The sequence below is a fragment of the Euprymna scolopes genome, chromosome 28 (genome assembly GCF_053919585.1).
Source record: "Euprymna scolopes isolate OS-2025 chromosome 28, ASM5391958v1, whole genome shotgun sequence".
Classification (NCBI taxonomy): Eukaryota; Metazoa; Mollusca; class Cephalopoda; order Sepiida; family Sepiolidae; genus Euprymna; species Euprymna scolopes.
In genome coordinates this window covers 83,745,939-83,768,115 of record NC_136509.1, presented here as the reverse complement: position 1 = coordinate 83,768,115, position 22,177 = coordinate 83,745,939, and the positions used below count along the sequence as shown (strand labels likewise).

The window sequence follows — 22,177 nt, the reverse complement described above, 5'->3', positions numbered from 1 at the left end:
CCCGGCACGCGTGACTTCTTGTTACGGATGACACGTCACCTACGTCTCTAACGTAATCGCAATCCCCTCGAATGTGATCGTCCTTCGTCTGCGCACATGTTCTTCTTTTTATAACCTTTTTTCCTTGCCGTGACATCACTTCGCACAGGGCTCAGTTATTTGTACAGGCGTCCGCGCTCTGTTACAGTTATAGTCAGCTGGTAGGGAACCCTGAGGTATTATGCCCCACACAAAAAGTGGAAAAACATCAATAAAAGATAAAAAGAAAAGAAAAACGAAGAAAAAGAAAAGAAAGTAGAAGTGAAGAAAGGGAATTATCACATAAAAAATTTAAGTGAGAAAAGAAAAAGGTAATTTATTATCTAAACGAAAATCGCGTGCCTGTGTGTGTGTAGCAAACTAAAAGTCAGACACTACATAAGATACATTTATAAAGCTTACATCATCGGATTGAATATGACCCCTTGTTACCTGGCACAGCCTGTGCAGATGTTAGAACCAATCGGAGATACGTCCTCGACTATCAGTCTGCTTGCTTTGTTGATTATGTTCCGTTTTACACCCACTTATGAAGTTGAATTTTTATTCTGTCAAGGTTTGAAAAAGTGCACTGAGCGACACATCCACAGGTGTGCAGGCAGTACTCAGCCTTGGGTCGTATCTGATTCGAATATAAAGTAAACTTTGGAGACAACGGTCACCCCTTCCTCTCCTATTGAGCATTTGATGAGCTTACTTTTACTGTTAGGAGTCCAGCGAATAGGACGTTGGTGGTAATTTTTCTTTCGGGCTTGGTGTGTCTTAAAGTGATTTTACCTCCCCACCTTTTTTTTTTTTTCATCAGAATAAGCTCCTTTCATCAAGTGGTGTCATGACTTGTCTGGAGCGACTTCCATATATATATATATATATATATATATATATATATATATATATATATATATATATATATATAGTAGAACCACGGGATAGGGCATTAATCTGTTCGCGGGTTGAAGGGATCGTAAGGTGAAGTCGCCTAATCAAAATTTTATACAGTACATATTAAAAATAATTAACAAAATACTGTACAATACATAATACACATGTCTATATTCAAATAACATTATCAATAACACCGTAAGGTGGGGAAAATACTGTAACCAGGGTCCGGAAAACACCGTATTCCACATCGTAACCTGAAAAAAAACCGTATCCTGAGATCGCCGTATCCCGGGGCTCTAATATATATATATATATATATATATATATATATATATATATATATATATATATATATACATATATATATATATATATATAAACATATATATAGTGGCCTGGCAAGGCCACAGAGGAGACGACCAATCAAAAAAAAAAAAAAAAAAAAAAAAAAAACCCTAAGCAAAATTCATCCCAAAGCAGCAAAACAGAAGCTGGTATGACAAGACACTATATATACAATTCTAGGAAAAATTTGGCATATTTTATTGATTTGAATAATTCTTTTTTTTTTTTTACCAATTGTCATACAATATTAACCAAAGAATAGTATCTTCAAAAAGCCTTTAACGTTTCATGTAGTGTCTCATAGAACTAAAGATATGAGCATTTCATATATATATATATATATATATATATATATATATATATATATATATATATATATAAGTGAAAGTGTCTGTCATTGTGTGTGTCTGTGTGTGTACATTCCCATACGCAATGACTCTGTTAATTTTAAGTCTACAGACTCGAAATTTGATATACAGTGTACTGAGATTTTGAGAAAATCGATGTGACCGGATTTCGGCCAGAAATTTGGTGATTAAGTGGTCAAAGTTCAGCGATTTGACTTTTGAGAACTCTACCAAACTCCTCCGACAATTTTTGGTCTAAACACTTGAAATTTCAGATATAGTTTCCCTGGACATGGATCTAACTTAATAAATTTGAGCCCAAAACAATAAGTTTTAAAGGGTCATAATAGGGGTCAAAATTTAAAAAATTGACCGCTTTTTTTTTCTTTTTTTTTTTTTTTTGCTCAACATACACCTCCAAATACCCGGGCAACGCCCGACTGAAACGATACTATATATATATATATATATATATGTATACATATATATATATATATATATATATATATATATATATATATATATATGTATGTATATATATATATATATATATATATATATATATATATATATATATATATATATAGTAAGTTATAAAATATATATGGCAATTAAGCTACACAGAATATTCCGGGTTTCATCCACGCTAGGATTCATCAGGACGCGGAATATTCTATGTAACTTAATTGCCATATATATTTTATAACTTACTACCTAGCTCTACTTACGTATTGAGCACTGTTGAAGTAAATACTTAAAGTTTAAGCATAAATTTGTACTTTCCTATATTAATTTATGTGATTAAATGAAGTAATCACACACACACACACACACACACACACACACACATGTATATATATATATATATATATATATATATATATATATATATATATATATATGTATGTATGTATATATATAGCCATCCATAGATATACTACCTTTTCTCCGCAGCTTTATAAGCTCCAAATCTCAGCAACTATTAGTCAAAATTTTGGAAAGGTAATTACCTGAATTCTGTAGTGAACTAAGTGGTATCTGCCTTTAAGGTCGCACATCGAGGGGATCACAGATCATCCAGCGCCTATTTTTGGCACTTCTTTAATCTTTTAGAAATAAACAACAAATCATTAGGTTTTTACAAAGTAAGGTTTTTTTTAACAGCCTTTAACTTACTTTATGCAATAGTAAGTGTAAACTTCGTCTTTTATGTCACACATTAAATGTGTTGTTTGTTATCCAAGTTTTGCATTTGAATTACAAAATATCTGATATTTGCCCCCAAAATCTCTGGCCCTAACCCGACGGAAGACTAGAACTTGCTAATATGATTTCAAATAATCTGAAATAACAGCAAGAGGAGACTTGATTCCAAACTTTTTAGATCATTGTCACATATATGTTAAATCATATCTATATTTCAATTGATATATTTAACATATATTTATTTCACCAAATCTATAAACAAGCATTGAAAATTGAAAATAATCTAAAATGTTTGGAATCAAGTCTTCATTTTGCTGTTATTTCACATCCTTTGAAATTATATTAGCAAGTTTTAGTCTCCCCTACATCAAGACCAGATTTTTTTGGGCGGTATATATATATATATATATATATATATATATATATTTATATATATATATATATATATATATATATATATATTTATGTATATATATATATATAACGTAGTTTGATTCCACCATTAAGTGACAAAGCCCCAGTATATGTATGTGTGAGAGAGAAAGAGAAAGTCCTATGGACTCCGTAACGGCTAGGCCGATTCTTTTGAAATTTCGCGCAAATATACTTTATGTATCTGAGAGTGTTTTAAGATTTTGTATTGGAATGCCTTTGATAAGTATAAGAAATCGATAATCGAAAAATACTCGATTAAAGAAGGAAGAATCTGATTTTGATCAAAGTTAACGTAAATATACAGCCTAACATTAAAAGTGCATTTAAGAAGTTGTATTCCCGCACAAACAGACGGGGCCCGGCGTATAAAATCAAAAGTAGATTCTTTGATAAATTAGGAACGGGTTCGAAATTAATTTTTCTGTATACAGCACAACTGGTCCATAATACTTGACTTTTGCATTTTAAACTTTACTTTGAGTCATTATATAAAAATAATTTTATAAAATCAACAATACTTCTCTAGTAATTGTGGATTAAATCACTACGGGGAGGCATGTGAAGCTTCCTCCCAATGCACCGCAAAGGGTCCCCGACTAGAGCAGCCAATAAACAGATTTGATTTTTAAATGGGCGATTTCGAAGAGAATAAAAGCGTTGGAAGTGTAGAACATTCGTTGATCCTCATTCAATCCCGGGCAACGTTGGATCTCCCCACCAGTATATATATATATATATATATATATATATATATATATATATATATATATATATCAGCCCCTTTAAGAAACTCGTTTCTTATCGTTGAGTAATTTCAGTTGAATTAAGTCGGTCAATTTAGCTCTTATGCGCAGATCGTCATATAATGATTAGATCACGCTGATTGACGTAAAAAAACATTTAGAAATAAAATGTTTAATTTTCAATGTTATTTCACGCGGTTAACTGTAGCTGAATGGATACGGTCTTTGCTAATGAAGCCAGAGATGGCTTCTGTCGCCGAGTTCCAATCCATCGACTGGTGTTAAATCGTGACATCCTACACTGAAGATTCTCTAAAGGATGAAACACTCGTGTCTGTATGTATTTAATAATTATTTAATAATCATTATAGTAAATAATTATATATATATATATATATATATATATATATATATATATATAGAGAGAGAGAGAGAGAGAGAGAGAGAGAGAGAGAGGGAGAGAGAGAGAGAATAAGCGAACAGATTACATAATTTCCATATATATAAAAACCTCGAAAACCCAATACACCCAAGTTTATTATATTGATTAAAAATGAATCGTTCGAGAGGATGGTCTTATTTCCTGCGTATAATAATCGTTAACCGCTCCTCTTAAAACATTTCTGAATTCTTATAATAACAATAATAATAATAATAATAATAATAATAATAATAATAATAATAATAATAATAACAACAACAATAACAATATTAATAATAACAATAATAATAATAATAATACACCCTCCCTTCCTTTTTGTGTAGGTTTATCGCTTTACACGCCCATATCGCGTCAAAGTAATTTGGAAATATCTGGTGTCGCTGGAGGGAGTTCTGTACTACTCAATTACAACTTATCAAGGCCCGAATTCAACTCAAGGATGAGAGTTCATAAGTTTGTTAGATGGGTGGTAAAATAACACCTTGAGTATTGGAGACAATGTTTTTTTTTAATGGAAATCGCTCCAGACAAGGCACGAAGTCACTTGATGTAAGTAACTAAAAAATTCTACTTCAATATCAAAAGCTAGCCAATGGTAAGTGATAAATTGAATAGATTCTGGCCCAGAAAACAGCAATTTTTCTGTCTTTGTCAGAAATATCGGTCCTGGAATGTGAGGACTAAAGAACAAAATAAAGGAAACAAGAGTTATGCAGCTGCGGAAAGTAAACCTAAGATCTACTTTCTATTCTCATACGGGTAGGGTTAGGGTTAAGATTAGGGTTAGGTGCCAATGGTTGAAGCTGAGCAGAATTTGATTTTTTCAAAGGAAGGCTCGAAAAAAGTTTGTAAATATTAGACATCTTAAAACATGTTGCAGTCCCCTGGGAAACAGCCCCGTGATATTGTTCTCCATAGACGAATAATGTGTGGAAATAAACTCTTCTCATGGAACATTTGTTTAGCCCTAGGAACACAAAGGGAGGACAGGGAATTTTTTTTATAGTTGTTGCAGTTAGATGAGTTTTTTTTTTTTGCTGTAAATGTTTTACAGGAAGAGAACCAAGGATTGGAGCTCAGTCGAGCATCTAACACGAAACATCACTTCGAGTATTGTGGCAATGGTTCATAATGAGTAAAAGTTGAATATTTAAAAGGACAGCTTGACAAGAATGTGTAAACATTAGACATTTTAAAACATGTTTCTGAATTATTTGGACGAGGATTGATTTTGGATTCTTCGGACTACTATTCTCATCTTGTGTGTCACTTTCAAAACATTCCGATCAATATAACCTCCAACCATAGTGAATTGCATAAAGTACATGGTAAAAATGTAGTTGTAAAGCTACACTTTTTGGGAGGTTGGAGGTTCAATCCTCAGTGTGACACTGACAATGCAATTGCGAATTACTTGGAACTTCTACTCAGTCATGGCTGACGGACAAAGGCCTGCTAACCCCGTGATAAAGTGTTGTATATTTGTTTATATTGGAGGAGATTATATATTAAAACGTGCCATGTGTTATCTAGTGGATGCAAGATATTGTTCTTTTAACAGACAGATAATAAATGTATAAATCGTATGTATGTTGTTTAGCCAGGGGACATGATATTGACGTGTAATCTGAGTCATGTTGTATCAGACTTATCACACGGGATATTTCTACAGTTCATATGTAAGAAGAATAATATATGCTTCATACCTTTTTTCTTGAGAGTTCTTCTGTATCTTCCTGCTGCTCCGAGACAACCATGAAGCGATCAGCACCATATAATTGAGACAACTGTTCTTATTTGTGAAAACCATAAAACAGCTCTTTATATTTTTGTAATATAAATTTATTACAGTTGTCTCAATTGGTTTTCACAGGATCTGCAGTTTCTACATTTTCTGTTCATACAGCCCGCTCCTAGCTGTCTGTCCATCCTTGTCCAGACGTCTATCTGCTCTGGTGGTCAATCCTCAACTCTCTGCATCTCTCCAAAACTAACTACATCACGTGTTCTCTTACGTCACCTAATTACGTGTCTCATACCAATCTAATCCACAACTAGTTATTTGTTTATCCAAATCCAAAATAATGTTTACATCTATTTTGTATTTTCGCATTCCTTTTGCGATTTACACGTCAATCATTTCTTCCTCAATTTAATTGTTTATTTTTCTAATCATAATAACTGATCCAGTGAGCATCCGTCGCTCAAATCAATAAATAAGAATACAATAACAATAATAATAATGTTTTGACCATTGCTCCTGCTTGCCACAGTTAACAGATACTACGCTATGATCACAGCCTAAAGGGTCATAACAATTCAAGAGTTCTGCTTGATATTCCAAACAGATTTCCAAGTTCGGCAAAAAAGATTTACTAGCCAGACAGAAAGATTCCTGAGTTCAACATGATACACCTGAAGAAGGTCGGAGGTTATATCGACCCAAATGTTGTGAAAATAAGGCTAAAGGAATAGGACAGTTGTTCAAAGAATCTAAATAATACGAATTTTTAAAATATGTAGCAGTCAACTGGTAAACAGGCGAATAGTTTTTGGAAAGAAACTTTGTCCATGGAACTTCTGTTTAGTTTTAGGAACACAGAGAAAGAATAGGAATTTTTTTTTTACAGTTGTTGTAGTGAAACGAGTTTTTACTGTGAATCTTTTACATGAAGCGAACCAAAGATTGGAGCTCAGTCGAGCACCTAACACGAAATTGATGATAGAGTAGAGAAAGACCAACAACAACTTTTCTGTGAGAAAGAGACTGTAAGGAAGAGAAGAGGGCATCGCCCACCGAGTTTTGATGCGGATTTTGTACTCTGTCAATGCAAGATAGATTTCTCTGAGTGGCACCTCCCCAGATATGAGAAATGCACCTCCCCGTCCCACATGTTAGGCAGTAAAGGAAGAGGAAATATGTTTATCAGCAGAACAATGGCGAGGAAGTTGTTCACCAATCTACACTAAATGAAAGGTGAACTAGAATTGTTAATAAAGGTATAACAAAAATAATAAAGTTAATTAATTGTTTATCAAAATATTTTCTTTTACATAGGAATCACCACTTATCAAGGCCAAGAGGCCACTCGAGGATAAGGGTTAAAGAGTGTACAGTAGAAATTCATCAAAATATGAACAAACAATAACGTTAATTAAAATAAAATACGTATTATATAACGTTTGAAGCCCAAACAACGCATTATTACAAAATAAACGGATATTTATTTTGTTTGAAATTTATATTGAAATTTATAAATATATTTCGAAAATATACTTCATCATCAGTATGACTTTCTTTTTTTTTCTTTTTTTTTTTGCCAAGTTGTTGTTCGAGCAGAGAATCGGCAAGTAGAATTTCAGTATAAATTTCAAATATAAATTTATTTTGTAATAATGCATTGTTTTTGCTTCAAACGTATATAATACGTATTTTATTTTACTCAAACTCAACCAGCACCTCTAAGGAACAAAAAATCTTAACGTGAATCCCGCGTGACCAACGCACCGTTCCGACATTTAAAAAACTACTATAAAAACAAAAAACGGATTTCTACTTGCTGATTTTCTGCTCCAGCAACAACATGGTAAGCACAAAAGAAAATAGAAGGAAAGATATACTGATAATGAAGTGTATCTTCGAAATATATTTATGAATTACAATATACATTTCAAACAAAATAAATGTTTGTTTATTTTGTAATAATGCATTATTTTGGCTTCAAACGTATATAAAACGTATTTTATTTTTATTCAAACTCAACCAGCGCTTCTAAGGAACAAAACTCTTAACGTAAATAACGTTAATTCTTAATCAAAGTACGACCGACAAAAACTGCGGACATAAAGTTCGATATAGTTAGAGTTAATGGTAATCGTGAAGAAAGAGAGAGCCTGTTTCCTCCGTTTGACTATAGGTGGCGTTAATGTCTGTCCACCCAGTTACGGAAGCACAAAATGTATATAATGGCACCGTTGAAATAAAAATAAATGTTTAATTTTAAACATGTTTTTTTTTGTTTGTTTGTTTTTTGCAAACATATTTAAGTTTGTTTTTGTTTTTTTTTTCAAACATATTTACGTTTGTTTTTTTGTTATTGTTGTTTTTGCAAACATATTTAAGTTTTATTTTTCCAAACATTTACGTTTTGTTGCTAGTTTATTTTCAAACATTTACGTTTTTTTTTGTTTTTACGTTTTTTTTTGTTGTTTTTTTTTTTTGCAGGCATAAACTAAATATTTTTGAAATATTTTTCTTTTAGAAAAGTTTGCTTATGCACTTATTGTACCACGCTATTTTTTTTTAATTTTTTATAGTAGTTTCAAGTAATATTCAGGTTTTACAATATCCCTTTTCAAATATATATATATAAATACTCGCGGAAAAAGTAAAATAAGTCCAGAAAAATTAAGAAAAAAGAGGGGGGGGTCAATAAAAAAAAAGATAAAAGAAAAAAACGTTGACTTTTTTATTATAAGAACGTAAAAAATACTCGCGGAAAAACGGTTGTACCCATAAATATGTTTAAAAGAAAAATATAGCAAAAACATTTAATTTATGCTTGCAAAAAAAAAAAAAAAAATTAAAATTAAAACAAAAATAACGTAAATATTTGAAAATAAACCAGCAACAAAACGTAAATGTTTGGAAAAATAAAACTTAAATATGTTTGCGAAAACAAAACAAAATAAAACTTAAATATGTTTGCAAAAAAAAAAAAAAAAAAAACATGTTTAAAATTAAAATATAATAAAAACATTTATTTTTATTTCAACGGTGCCATTATATACATTTTGTGCTTCCGTAACTGGGTGGACAGACATTAACGCCACCTATAGGCAAACGGAGGAAACAGGCTCTCTCTTTCTTCATGATTACCGAGTTAATTTACGAGCAGTTTTAGCAGTGGCAGTGAATTTTATGACAGTTGGGAACAGTTTACAGACAGTCTTGGGTTTGCGACAGTTGAGGGTAGTTGGATAAAGTAAAATGCAGGTTTTGGGTTCGAGCAGATCGAGATAAGCTAACGTCGACTAACGAACACAGCTTGTAGCTGTCGACCTTAGCATATAGACGGTCGATAGTCCCCCATCCCACACATCTAGAATGCAACTAATATTTGCAAAATGTATCGGAATAAGTGTTTCTTTTTTGTTTTTTCACAAGGGAGTCACCACTTATCAAGGCTTGAAAGGCACTCGAGGATAAGGGTTAATAAGTACAAGGTAGTCACTAAGACAACAGCATAGTAATCGTTAGTGGTGGAAATTGGGTAGAATCTGATTTTTTAAGAGGACGGCTCAACAACAATTTGTTTATATTGGACTTGAAGATACCATGTTGTAGTCAGTTGCGAAGCAGGCCAGCCGAACAGAATTTCACAGGCGAGCAATTTTAAGAAAATAAACTTTGTTCATGGAATTTGTGTTTAGATTTAGGCAAAGATAGAAAGCGAGAGAAAATGGTGGTCGTGGTTGTAGCTAGACGAGTTCTTTTTGTGAACGTTTGGCAGGGGCCATAGATTGAAGTTCAGGCGATCACTTGCAATTTTTTTTTAATTTTATTTTTTTTATGCTTGTGAACCCGTGCATATCCTCCGCACCCACTTGGCAGTGGCCAATGTGAGTGACGACGACACGGCAGAAGAGAAAACGACAGAAAAGCAAATCATGAGCACAACATTGGGATCTACAAAACTCCTTCTTAAGATGTATCAGACTCTTATTCGGATAGATGGGTGGAGTACTTTCTGGAGCAGTAGAATGATTCAACCACTTCTCCAGTAAAAGCAGCAGTTCATGATTGTCGCATTATACTATTAAGAATTGGCGATTGAATATGATTCGCTATCTGAAAACAGTCACTTGGGCCAATTGTATTCATGTAAAAAAAATCTTACTTTTAAAAAAAATACGCTAGTTCGAAAAGTAAGACCTTCTAATTTTTACCCCCCCCCCCAAAAAAAAAAAACTAAAACGTTAAAAAGCTACGAAGATGGGAGTGATACCATTAAAACGAGTGACCTTTTGTGCTCCAAACTTTTTTTTTTTTTCTAAAAGTCACCACTTTTGCCATCCTCATTTGATGTGCTGGTCGTAAAAGTCCGGATCGCGCCTTGCCACTCGAATCTCTGTCGCTATTCTGAAATCGACGAACCCATCTCTTAGCTGCGCTGCCATCAACTGTATCAGCTTCATAAACGTTCAACAGGTGCCGATGATATTGATCTTTCCAACTTGACGGGGGTTGCTTTCTTAAAGTCTCACACTGTCAAAAACCTGCAACTGAGAGATGAAACTTTCAGGTCATGAATGCATAAATTCCGTCATCATAACAACGCAATTTATAATCAATCTTCTCCATTTGGAAGGAATAAAAAATAGGAGGCATTACTTTTGGAAGCTCCTTCGTATGAATTCTTTTTGTGGATTGTCTATTTACTTATTTCATGGATTGCATTTTGTTGTTGTTATTGAGTTTTTGTACACTTTTGTCAGTACTGATGAACGTCGATAACAGGGATTAATTTCTTAGAGTCCTCATACCGTCAATATCTGCAACAGGAAGATGAAACTTTCGTGTCATGAATGTATAAGTCCAGTCATCATAACAATGCAATTTACGATCCCAACTGATCCATTCAAGCGGAAGAAAAAAATATCTTTCATATATATTTTTGGGGTAAATTTTCAGATTAGGTCCACCTCCACAATTTTCTTTTAAATGACAACTTTTCTAGGTTTTCGACTATGCTGAATACGAAAATCGCATTGAAATTTTGCAGAAACAAGTAGTTCTCGAGATATAAAAAGTTGTATTATGCATTGTGTTCTTTGGCGGCCATCTTTGATACTTTTTAAACATTTCTCGTATATATTTTTTGTTGCTGTTGGACTGCGTTTAAGTTAACCCAAAGTGAACGGTGGGGTCCCTGGAGACTTCAGTGAGTGATGTGATATTAAATATTTGTCGTCATTTACTGAGAAAAATGCCCTGAATCATCAAAGGTTTATGTACAAGGTGCCATCAATAAGTTTCCAGACTTCTTTGTACGGACATTTAAAATTGTCATAGACCCTTGAAAATTCAGTATGTTATTGCTATACATCTTATGAGATGACTGACCAATTTTTATGATTTCGGGTTCAACTGAACAGCTACAGCAGGAATTGGAATATGCTCTACAAAAGTCTGATTATGACAGCTGGTGAATTTCAAAAATGCAATCTGGGTGTGGGGACACTTTAGAAGAACGATATGGATTAAAATCTTGTTATAAATTTGGGGGAAAAATGTCACAGAAACGTATGAAATACTTCAGACTGCTTTTAGACTATCTTGCATGAATCGATTATCAATTTTTGAGTGGTAAAAGAGATTGAGGGAAGGTAAGGAATGTGTGAGGGATGATGAGAGGTGTGGGGGAGTAAGAAAGTCAGAACACTAAAGTTGATTGGCCAAATAAAGAATTTCATAGATAGGGACCGTCGTGTGTCTATAGAGACAAAAGGCGCACCTTTTGATTTCAGTATAGAGAAATGTACACACAATTATTAGCGAAGAACTAATACTGCAATAGGGATTTGCGCAAAGTTTTTTCCAAGGCTGTTTAGAGAAGATCAAACTATTTGACCAAGATGAGCATCAAGGCTGTTCCTCACCCTCCCTATAGTTCAAACCTTGCTCCCTGTGACTTTTAGTTATTCCCTAAGCTCAAGGAACACCTTAGCGGCTGTCGTTATGAGATAACTGAGGAGATGAAAGATTCTCTCATAAGGGTCATTGACATGCTCACACAACAGGACTTCCATAGGGCTTTCCAGAAGTTGTTGGAACGGTACAAGTGCATTGCAGCCGGAGGAGATTACTTCAAATAGAGTGTCATATGTGTACTATCAATAAAAGTGCCCATATAGCACTGTGGGTAAGTCACTAGGGTAGCCATCCAACGATTACACGAAAGTCTTTTTGTTAAGAAGTGAATGCATACCTGGAATTGGGTATGGCTTTTCTCTGGACTGCTTCTCCATTCCGTGAGAATGACTTCTTGAAGTTGGATTCTGGCCGTGAAGGTGGCAGACCTCGTCTTGATATTAAAACAGATCAAATAACACGCAACACGGATTACAATATATGTAAACTTAATTTTATTTATGTAATTTACAATTCGAATTACATTGAAAGAGTTTTTCTTCTTGATAATAACATGTTTCAGTTAATTTACGTAACAGTTACTGGTGCTAGTTATTTGTCTATGCTGGTTCATCCCGCGGGGAAGGGGTGATTCTCTCAGGTAGAGACCAAAAATATTCATGTTATCTCATGGCAGTCAGGCGTGAAAAGAGCGAGTAAAAGAAAAGGTCCTAAAAATGGATTACTGGTATTATGAGTAATGTATCCCTACGCCAGTCACTTGTGAAAGATGAATTACAGCTCTGCTAGAGATCATTATCATTACGCGTTGTGGTGGAACATTATCAAAAAGTGTCACATTCCTACCCATCCTAATCTGAAATTTATGAGTATTCATTATGAATATTCATTTATGAGTATTGTTAGAGACCAAAAATGTGCGTGTCACCTCATGACAATCAGACGAGAGAAGAGAAAGAGTTCTGGTAAGAATTGTTTTCTATATCGCTTCGCTTACGTCCAAATCACCTCCTGGCTGGAGAGTGGGGGACCACGACGGCCAGTGGCACTAGAAATAGTGCCACACCTATACAAAAAAAAAAAAAGTCTGGAAACTTATTGAAAGCACCTCGTATGTTGAAGGATATTTGTGACTGTATATATAATTGGATAATTATTTCCAATGACATTATAGACAAAAATTATCTTTAAGATACCCAACAGGGATTCTGTATCTCTACTTTATTTCTATTTTGTTTTGCTGCAATTCTAAAAAAACTTTCTGCATAACCTACATATCAAATAATTGTTCCATATTAATTACTAGCAGGGAAACCCGACGTTGGATGGGATAATTCCATATCTTTATTCTTATCAAAATCGATGAAATCGCTCATTTTTTAATCAAATCGATTAATTTCCTGCTCGAGTCGGAGACCCATCGCGGTGCAGTGGGGGAAGCTTCACATACCTCCCCGCAGTGACTTAGTTCACAATAAATTGTAGTCTATATTGCACTGTAGAGAACCTACTGTTGTTTTATTATGTTTGACGTTCATCTTCATCGCCAACTGTTATGTTTGCAGTTTGAACCAAATAACGTATAAGGCAATACAAATGAAGACTCAACAAACAAAGGTAGATCAATAAAAAGTGTATTAGGAAAAGTATATTTACAGTATATTTACATAATGGTTGTCAGGTAAGAGAGTCTTGGCTGGAGAACATATCTGCTCTCGGCTCGGCCTTCGGTGGCTTCTGGTTAACACACCCTCAGACTAACCGAGTCTTGCTATTTATGTGTAATATTATCCACATATGTAAATGAGTGGGTGCCACCACAACATTTATAAAATTAGTTTTATATATAATGACTTGAATTAAAGTTTGAAATGTAAAAGTCACGTATTATGCTTCAATTGTGCTCTAAACAGAAACATTCATTTCGACCGCGCCCTTGTCATATCAAAGAACCTATTTTTGATTTTATATGTCGAGCCTTTCGGCTTGTGTGGTAATAAAACTTTTTAAATGCACTTGTGATGTTAGGCTGTATAAGGCGTTAACTTCGGTCAAAATTGTCTGTTCCTGCTTTCATCGGATTTTTTCGATTATCGATATTTATTGAAGACATTCCGATACAAAAGCTATCTAAAACACTGCCAGACACATATAGTGCGTTCGTGTGAAATTTCGTAAAAATCGGCCCAGTAGTTTTCGAGTCCATAGGGAACGAACTCACACACATACACACAAAGATCCTTTTATATTAGGGTAGAGGAGATAGATAGATAGACAGCTGGGTAGATAAATGGCATGCATATCTTTTTTTTAATATTTAGTTTCTATTTACTTGCCTCCCTACGAGGGCAAAGTTAGACACAAGGTCAGTTTTTATTGCGGGGAGAAATCAGGCTCCCCCAAAAGGGGTACTCTGGATAGTAATAAGAATAAAATTGTCCCAGTCATGAGGATTTCTCCTCCACTGACCGAGGACAGAAAAGGGAAGTGTAGCATCAGAACAGATTCTTTTTTTTTTCTTTTTTAAATGAAAGTGCTTTTCAACATTTTTCATGTCTTGCACACACACACACACACAAACACAAAAAACACACACACACACAAACACACATGCGCACGCACGCACACGAACACACACACACACACACACACACACACACACACACACACACACACACGCACACACACACACACACACACAAACTTTTTACAAAAACAGTGCACGGTTTTTATCACAAAAGGCCATAAAGATAAAGACGTAAAGTTTGCCAATCCGGAGTTCATATATTATAACTCAAAGTAAAAGGGGTCCGTGTAGACCCGATTGGTCTTCTGGGTAATTTTGAACACTTAGTCCACAAAGGGTTAATTTTGAAATGAAACTTATGTTTATCAAGGCCCGAGGTTACTCAAGGACAAGGGTTAATGGGTACCGTTGTGACACTATGTTCAACTGAGGTTGTTAAGTAAAGAGAGATAGAGAAATGACAATGAAAAAATGACAAAAGTATGTTTAGGGAGTATCGAAAGAACTTATCGATAGACAGTTGATATTGTCCTTATCGCAAAGGGGAGGCACGCTTAAGTGCTTTTAATTATTTTAAATGATTTTAATCCACTTTTCAATAAATTCACCCAACGCAATTTTTAATTTCATCACTCGGCTGAAGACGACTCATGTAAGTCGAAAACGTTCGCGACTATGGCAAATTTCTTTTTACACTCGATCAAATGGAAAAAATGGATTGCAAGAAAAACAAACAGGAATTATCCCTGCTGTTAAACGAAACATACATAAGAGAAAAAAAAATGCTGCCCAAAGTATATTTGGGCAGCATTTTTTTCAATATCGATTCTTTTTCTTTTGGTCTGATAAAATGTTATACTGAAACATGTATGTACATATGTAACCAATAATGTTTGTATAAGAAACATACTATATATATGTATGTGTGTGTGTGTGTGTGTGTGTGTGTGTGTGTGTGTGTGTGTGTGTGTGTGTGTGTGTGTGTTTTGAATATGAAAACTAGTGGCTACACATATGCAAATATGTTTCAGTGACCACCCTGCTAGGGAAAATCACATCATCAGGCCAAGAATATTTCCCCTATATATATTTGCCTGACTGATTATGTGATATTCCCTAGCAGGGTGGTCACTGAAACATTGGCCTGATGATGTGATATTCCCTAGCAGGGTGGTCACTGAAACATATTTGCATATGTGTAGCTACTAGTTTTCATATTCAACATATTCATATCGCTCTGTCTAAACATTGAGCACTCTTTGGAAGACACATTGTGTGTTTTTTGTTTTTGTTCAAAAACTAAACAATACTACCAATATATATATATATATATATATATATATATATATATATATATATATATATATATGTACGTATGTATGTATGTATTAAGTATGTATGTACGTATGTATGTGTGTATGTATGTATATAATATTCTATAAAGAATTAACTCTGTAATAAACATATTCATATCGCTCTGCCTAAACATTGAGCACTCTTTGGAAGACACATTGTGTGTGTGTGTGTGTTTTTTTTTTTTTTTGTTTTTGTTTAAAAACTAAACAATACTACCAATAATGAATTTAGGAAAACTCGTCCCGGGAAAACTCGTCTCGGGAAAACTCGTCTCGGGAAAACTCGTCTCCGGAAAACTCGTCTCGGGAAAACTCGTCCCCTTTCGCTAGGTAGGAAAACTAGTCCCGTATTGAATAAATATCGATTGAAAACACATTTTATGATCGTTCTTGAAGGAGATATTATTTTTTAAATAGACTATAGCCCCCCCCCCATAATATTTTTAAAAAATATTTTTATTTGTTTAATGTTTTTTTTTGTTTTTTTTTCTACCTAACTGGCTAAGTTCTTAGTGGTTTCACTTATTTTAAAGCGTTTATTATGTTCATACAAAGTTAATTAAACAAATTTTTGGTTCTTATTTTAACGATGTGTTTGGAGACATAAAAACAATAATAAAAAAAACAAAACAAAAAAATTAAAAATTGGGAGCGTTACTTTTTTGTTTTGGTTTTTTAATTATGATAGTTTTTTGTTGTTTATGTTTTCGTTTTCTCTCATACCAAATGCACTCATGCGTTATTTAAAATTATAATTCTATCAATTATCAACATTTATTGTCGTCCTGTCAAATTTTGCAAAAATTAACTAATAAATCAAAAGCGAAATATTTTTTGGCGCGAGAGATGCCATGTGCTAACAATCTCTCGTTAACTCATTTTTAATTTTTTTAATTTTTACTTCAAAATTCTAAAATCAATCATTCAGAGAAAAAGTAATCACTAAATAAATTTATTAATCAATTTTATTGAAAACTCCGCTATCGTTTATCAAGAATCTTTTTAATTTCATTTTTTGTTGGTTGTTTTTCCGAGGGAGATATAACCCCCCCCCCACACCTCTCTAAATTATATTTCAAAAAATATTAAAATTTTGGTTTGTATTACTGTACACATAGATTCGAAAAATAATAAACTAGACAAAATACTGTTAGAAATTCGCTCAATATATATTACCGTGACATAGGTTGACATATATTCGGTGTTTTTTTTAATAGTATTTTGTTTAGTTTATTATTTATAACACCTATTCCCGAACTTACTGTGTTTAAGAGAGAGTCGGCCGCTATTTTGAATTGTCCAATACATCGGTAAACACTGTATGTTTTTCGAGCTGAATAAACATGTTACATTGAATAAAAACACGAAAAATATATATATATATCCAGTTTGGTAGGAAAGTAACTTATCTTGCCTTTGATAACATTTATTTGTTATATATTTGTTTTTTGACAATTTTTCGAATCTATGTGTATAGTAATACAAACCCAAATCGATTTTACCCTTTTATAACAACAGTAAATAAGTAAATTCTTTTTATATTAATATAAAAAAAATATGCGGTCTCGTTTATGAACATAATAAACGCTTTAAAATAAGTGAAACCACTAAGAACTTAGCCAGTTAGGTAGAAAACGGACACTTAGAAAATCGATTTTATTTTAAAAAAAAAGAACATCAAACAAGTAAAAAAAATTTTTTTTAATATTATGGGGGGGGGCTATAGTCTATTTTCAAAAAAACAATTTCTCCTTCAAGAACGATCATAAAATGTGTTTTCAATCGATATTTATTCAATAAGGGACCAGTTTTCCTACCTAGCGAAAGGGGACGAGTTTTCCCGAGACGAGTTTTCCGGAGACGAGTTTTCCCGAGACGAGTTTTCCCGAGACGAGTTTTCCCGGAACGAGTTTTCCGGGCACCACCAATAATATATACATATATATATATATATATATATATATATATATATATATATATATATATATATATATATATATATATATATGCGCGCGCGTGTGTGTGTGTGTACGTATGTATGTATGTATGTATGTAATATTCCATAAAGAATTCGGGACAAGATCAAAGTGTAGTACCTGTTCCGGCAGATACTGCAAGCTATGACTAGCTATGACTAGCTATGACTAGCAAAGACCAGATGTGGGGGCAACCCTACATGCCTGACCTTTAACCAGCTCCCATTTCCCACCTCTCGGGAGCTGGTCCCCATTTTCCCTTCCCCCTCCCTTCACTCCTCACTTTAAAAATTGGCCTTGTGCCTAATTTGCTCGGTGGGGGAGCAAATAAATACCATCTGTTCTTCAGATGTACACTTCAATTTCTTGTTCTCTGTCAGTGGAGGAGAAATCTTTCACGACTGAGACAATTTTTATTTTTGTTCCTTTTCTCCACATTAAAAAACGACCCTGGTGTCTAACTCTGTCCCGTGGGGAGGCATTGTAACTAGGAACTCTGTAATAATAAATACGAAATGCATGAATTAAAATATATTTAATAGTACTTTATGATCGGCAAAAAAGCCCCCCCCCCTGTTTGTTCAAAATAGGCGCGCTGGCCATCCTGGGTGCAGGTTCGTGCGTTAGTATCAATTTATGAAAAAAGTGTTCTTGTCCGATGTCCATATACGGTCAACAACGTTTTCAGTGGCAAATTCCTACCTCGCTGCGAGCGACAACGAACTTGTCGCCTGCCAACTGACCCATTTCCATTTGATGTGAAGCCGCTGGGCAAGTTTAGAAGAAGAAAAAAAGGGAGGTGGAGGTGACACGGCGTACAGAAAATAAAGGACGTTCAATGACTGCTTTGGTGAAATGGGCGACATTTTGTTGTTTTTGCGAGTTTTATTTCATTTTTTGTTTTGTTTTCAATATATACTTCCCCACCCTTATTGCTTTCTTTTTTTAGTATCTGGATAAGAACCGGTATCTAAACGCGAAGAAGCAGTCAACAGTCTTCTGTTGTGCACGTGATAAGTTTTATCGATTGGAGCGTAAGTCTAAAAATTCAGGAATTCCTTCTTTTTTTTAAGTTGAAAACCATCTGGGGATTTTAACACAACTCAAAAGGGAAACACACACACACACACGCACACGCACGCACACACACACACACACACACACACACACACACGCATATATAATCAAAAAGATGTAGTGTTTACCTGATATACGCAATGATAAACTTCAATCTAATATATATATATACAAGTATTTATGTATAGATGGTATTTATTTGCCCCCCCCCACCGAGCAAATTAGGCACAAGGCCAATTTTTAATGTGAGGAGTGAAGGGAGGGGGAAGGGAAAGGGGGGACCAGCTCCCGAGAGGTGGGAAATGGGAGCTGGTTAAAGGTCAGGCATGTGGGGTTGCCCCCACATCTGGTCTTTGCTAGTCATAGCTAGTCATAGCCAGCCACAGCCTGCAGCATCTGCCGGAACAGATACTACACTTTATAGATGAATTAATCCCAACTGAATAAAAAAAAAGCTCAATACGCAATAGATAGTAGAGCTTATTACAAGAGAAAGAAAATTAAAACCGTAAATTGAAATTTACAATAAAAATTTATTGGTCGACTGAATACTCAAAAAAAAAAAAAATTTACAAAGTCCTTATTCTGCAGAGTTTCAAAGAATGCTATTCTTGCTTTTCTTCTCATCAGAGGACAGAAAGAAATCGGCTGATTTCTTTCTGTCTGTCCTCTGATCTAAATTTAAACTTACAGTTTTAATTTTCTTTCTCTCTCTTATATATATATATATATATATATATATATATATATATATATATATATATATATATATATATATATACTAGCAAAAGTATCCGTCGTTGACTGGGTTCAAAAACAGCCTACAGAAAATGGACTCTTATTTATGAAAGCATGATAGGTTATGAAAATGAAGGGTTGTAAAGAGATAGCTTCGAATTTGGGGGTATCAAAACCAAAGCAAAATATGATGAAAGTAAAAATAAAATAGATAAACTCCATAATTTATTATACCATACCTGTTCACACTTAAACACTTATCACAATATTCTGTGGATCTATATTAAAATACCTTGTTAAACATTGTGACATATTTCCATTCTACGGAGGTCAGGCGCGAACGAACACCCCATAATTTTATTATACCATATTTCTTCAAACTGAAACATAATTATCAAAGTATACTTACGCAGATAGATATGAAAAGTCTTTATTAAAGTTTGTGCCTATTTCCATTCTATGGAGGCCATGCGCGAACGCAAATCCCACAATTTTATTATACCATCCCTATTTAAGTTAAAACATACTTATCAAAGTATTATTATGTACATCTATATCAAAAACACTTGTAAACGTTTTTTTTTTTTTTTGTAATTTTTAAATTATTTATTTCCATACTTTGTGGACCAGGCGCTTACGCAGACCCCACAGTTTTAATGAATCATCATTATGCCAGATCAAACATACCCATTTCTGTGTCTCGATACATCTTCTATCATTATATGCGATCAGTTTTCTGCCAACCATATAGGAGCCTATTCGTGACCAGACACACACACACAGACGTTCAGCTTTATATATATATATATATATATATATATATATATATATATATATATATATATATATATATATATATGTTTTACTGTCCACAGTCTTTTGAAAAAAATGGTCAAAAAAATCAAATATATAATAAATAAATGTTACCAAAGGCAAGATAAGTTACTTTTCTACCTATCTGGGCAGGTTTTTTTTTTGTGGCCATGTAGCGATTTTTTTTAATTTTAAATGAGTCACCACTTATCAAGGCTCGGAGGCCACTCAAGGATAAGGATTAATGATTGTACGGTATTCAATGGAATAATACTGTAGTGATCATTAGCAGTGGAAATTTGGTAAATTGGATTACTTAAAGGGGTGGCTCTTCAAGAACTTGTTTACATTGGACTTGAAAGCGACCATATTGTAATTAGTTGGAAAGCAGGAAAACGGAGCAGAGTTCCAAAGGTGAACAATTATATGAAAGAAGCTTTGTTCAAGGAATCTAAGTTTAGGTTTAGGCACAGATAAATAGTGAGGGAAATTATTGATAGTAGTTTCAGCTAGACGAGTGTTTTTCGTGAAAGGCAAGGGTGTACCAAAGATTGGAGCTCAGGCAAGCACTTACCATGAAAAAAAACGATAAAGTAGAGACAGGCTCGCAACGTCCTTTCTGTGGGAAAGAAAAGGGCATCCCCCACTAGGCTACGAAGTCTATTTTGAACTCTATGAATGCATGATAAGAAAGATCTTTCTAGCAGCTCCTGCCTAGATGTGGCAATAGTACTCCATCCTTAGATGTACTTGGCTCTTATACAGGCAGAGAATTGAATCAGCACTGAGATCTACTGGAGCGATAGAACGATCCCATTATTTTCCCAGCAGCATTGGCAACGGATTTGATGTAGGTGTTCCATCTCAGATCAGGAGTAAAGGTCACACCCATAAGCTTGTCAAAACATGGAGCCTCCCAAAGACGAGAGCCATTCATTTCAATTGATGCCAAACGGGTATCACAGCGTTGATGATATAAAGATAGAAGCTTGGTTTTAGATGCAATAATATTAACCAGCCACCCCTTTCCCCATTCCATCACGTGCTCAAGATAGGAGGAGAAAGAATCAAAGAGAACTTGGTCGTTTACTGCCTTTGAAGTGTTGTCATAGATGGTATCGTCATCAGCGTAAATGTCTACAAATGATCTTAGAAGGTGATTTTGGGAGATCATTGATGTAGATCAGGAAGAGAGTTGGGCCCAGGTTCGACCCCTGAGGGACTCCAGCATTAATACTGTGTGCTTCTGATTTCTGCCCATCAACCACTACTCTTATGAGCCTATCAGAGTGAAATTATTTAATATACCGTAGCTGGAGATTTTATGGAGTAAACCTTTATGCCATACCTTATCAAAGGCCTTCGATATGTCAAGAGCAATTTCCCTAAAAAGGAAGCCTCCGTCGAGAGATTCGCTAATCCGTTTAGAGCAGAACAGAAACCATATTGAACTTTCTTGTTTTTCGAGCCGATTAAACATTTTACATTTTAGTAAAAAAACACTAAAAACCTCCCAGTTGGGTAGAAGAATAACACCTTGGCTTTAGTAACATTTAGTTGTTATATATTTGGGTTTTTTTTAAACCACTTTTTTT

General features: G+C 34.2%; 1 long non-coding RNA gene across 5 annotated transcripts in view; it reads right to left on the bottom strand.

The window, feature by feature from the left end:
- The window catches only part of LOC145249379 (uncharacterized), a 37,727-nt gene extending 31,314 nt beyond the window's left edge, over positions 1-6,413 (bottom strand). For all 5 annotated transcript variants that reach the window (XR_013863526.1, XR_013863527.1, XR_013863525.1 and 2 more), the window contains exon 1: positions 6,149-6,413. This is a non-coding gene — a long non-coding RNA (uncharacterized LOC145249379). The remainder of the gene's footprint in view (positions 1-6,148) is intronic.
- Positions 6,414-22,177: the final 15,764 nt, after the last annotated feature.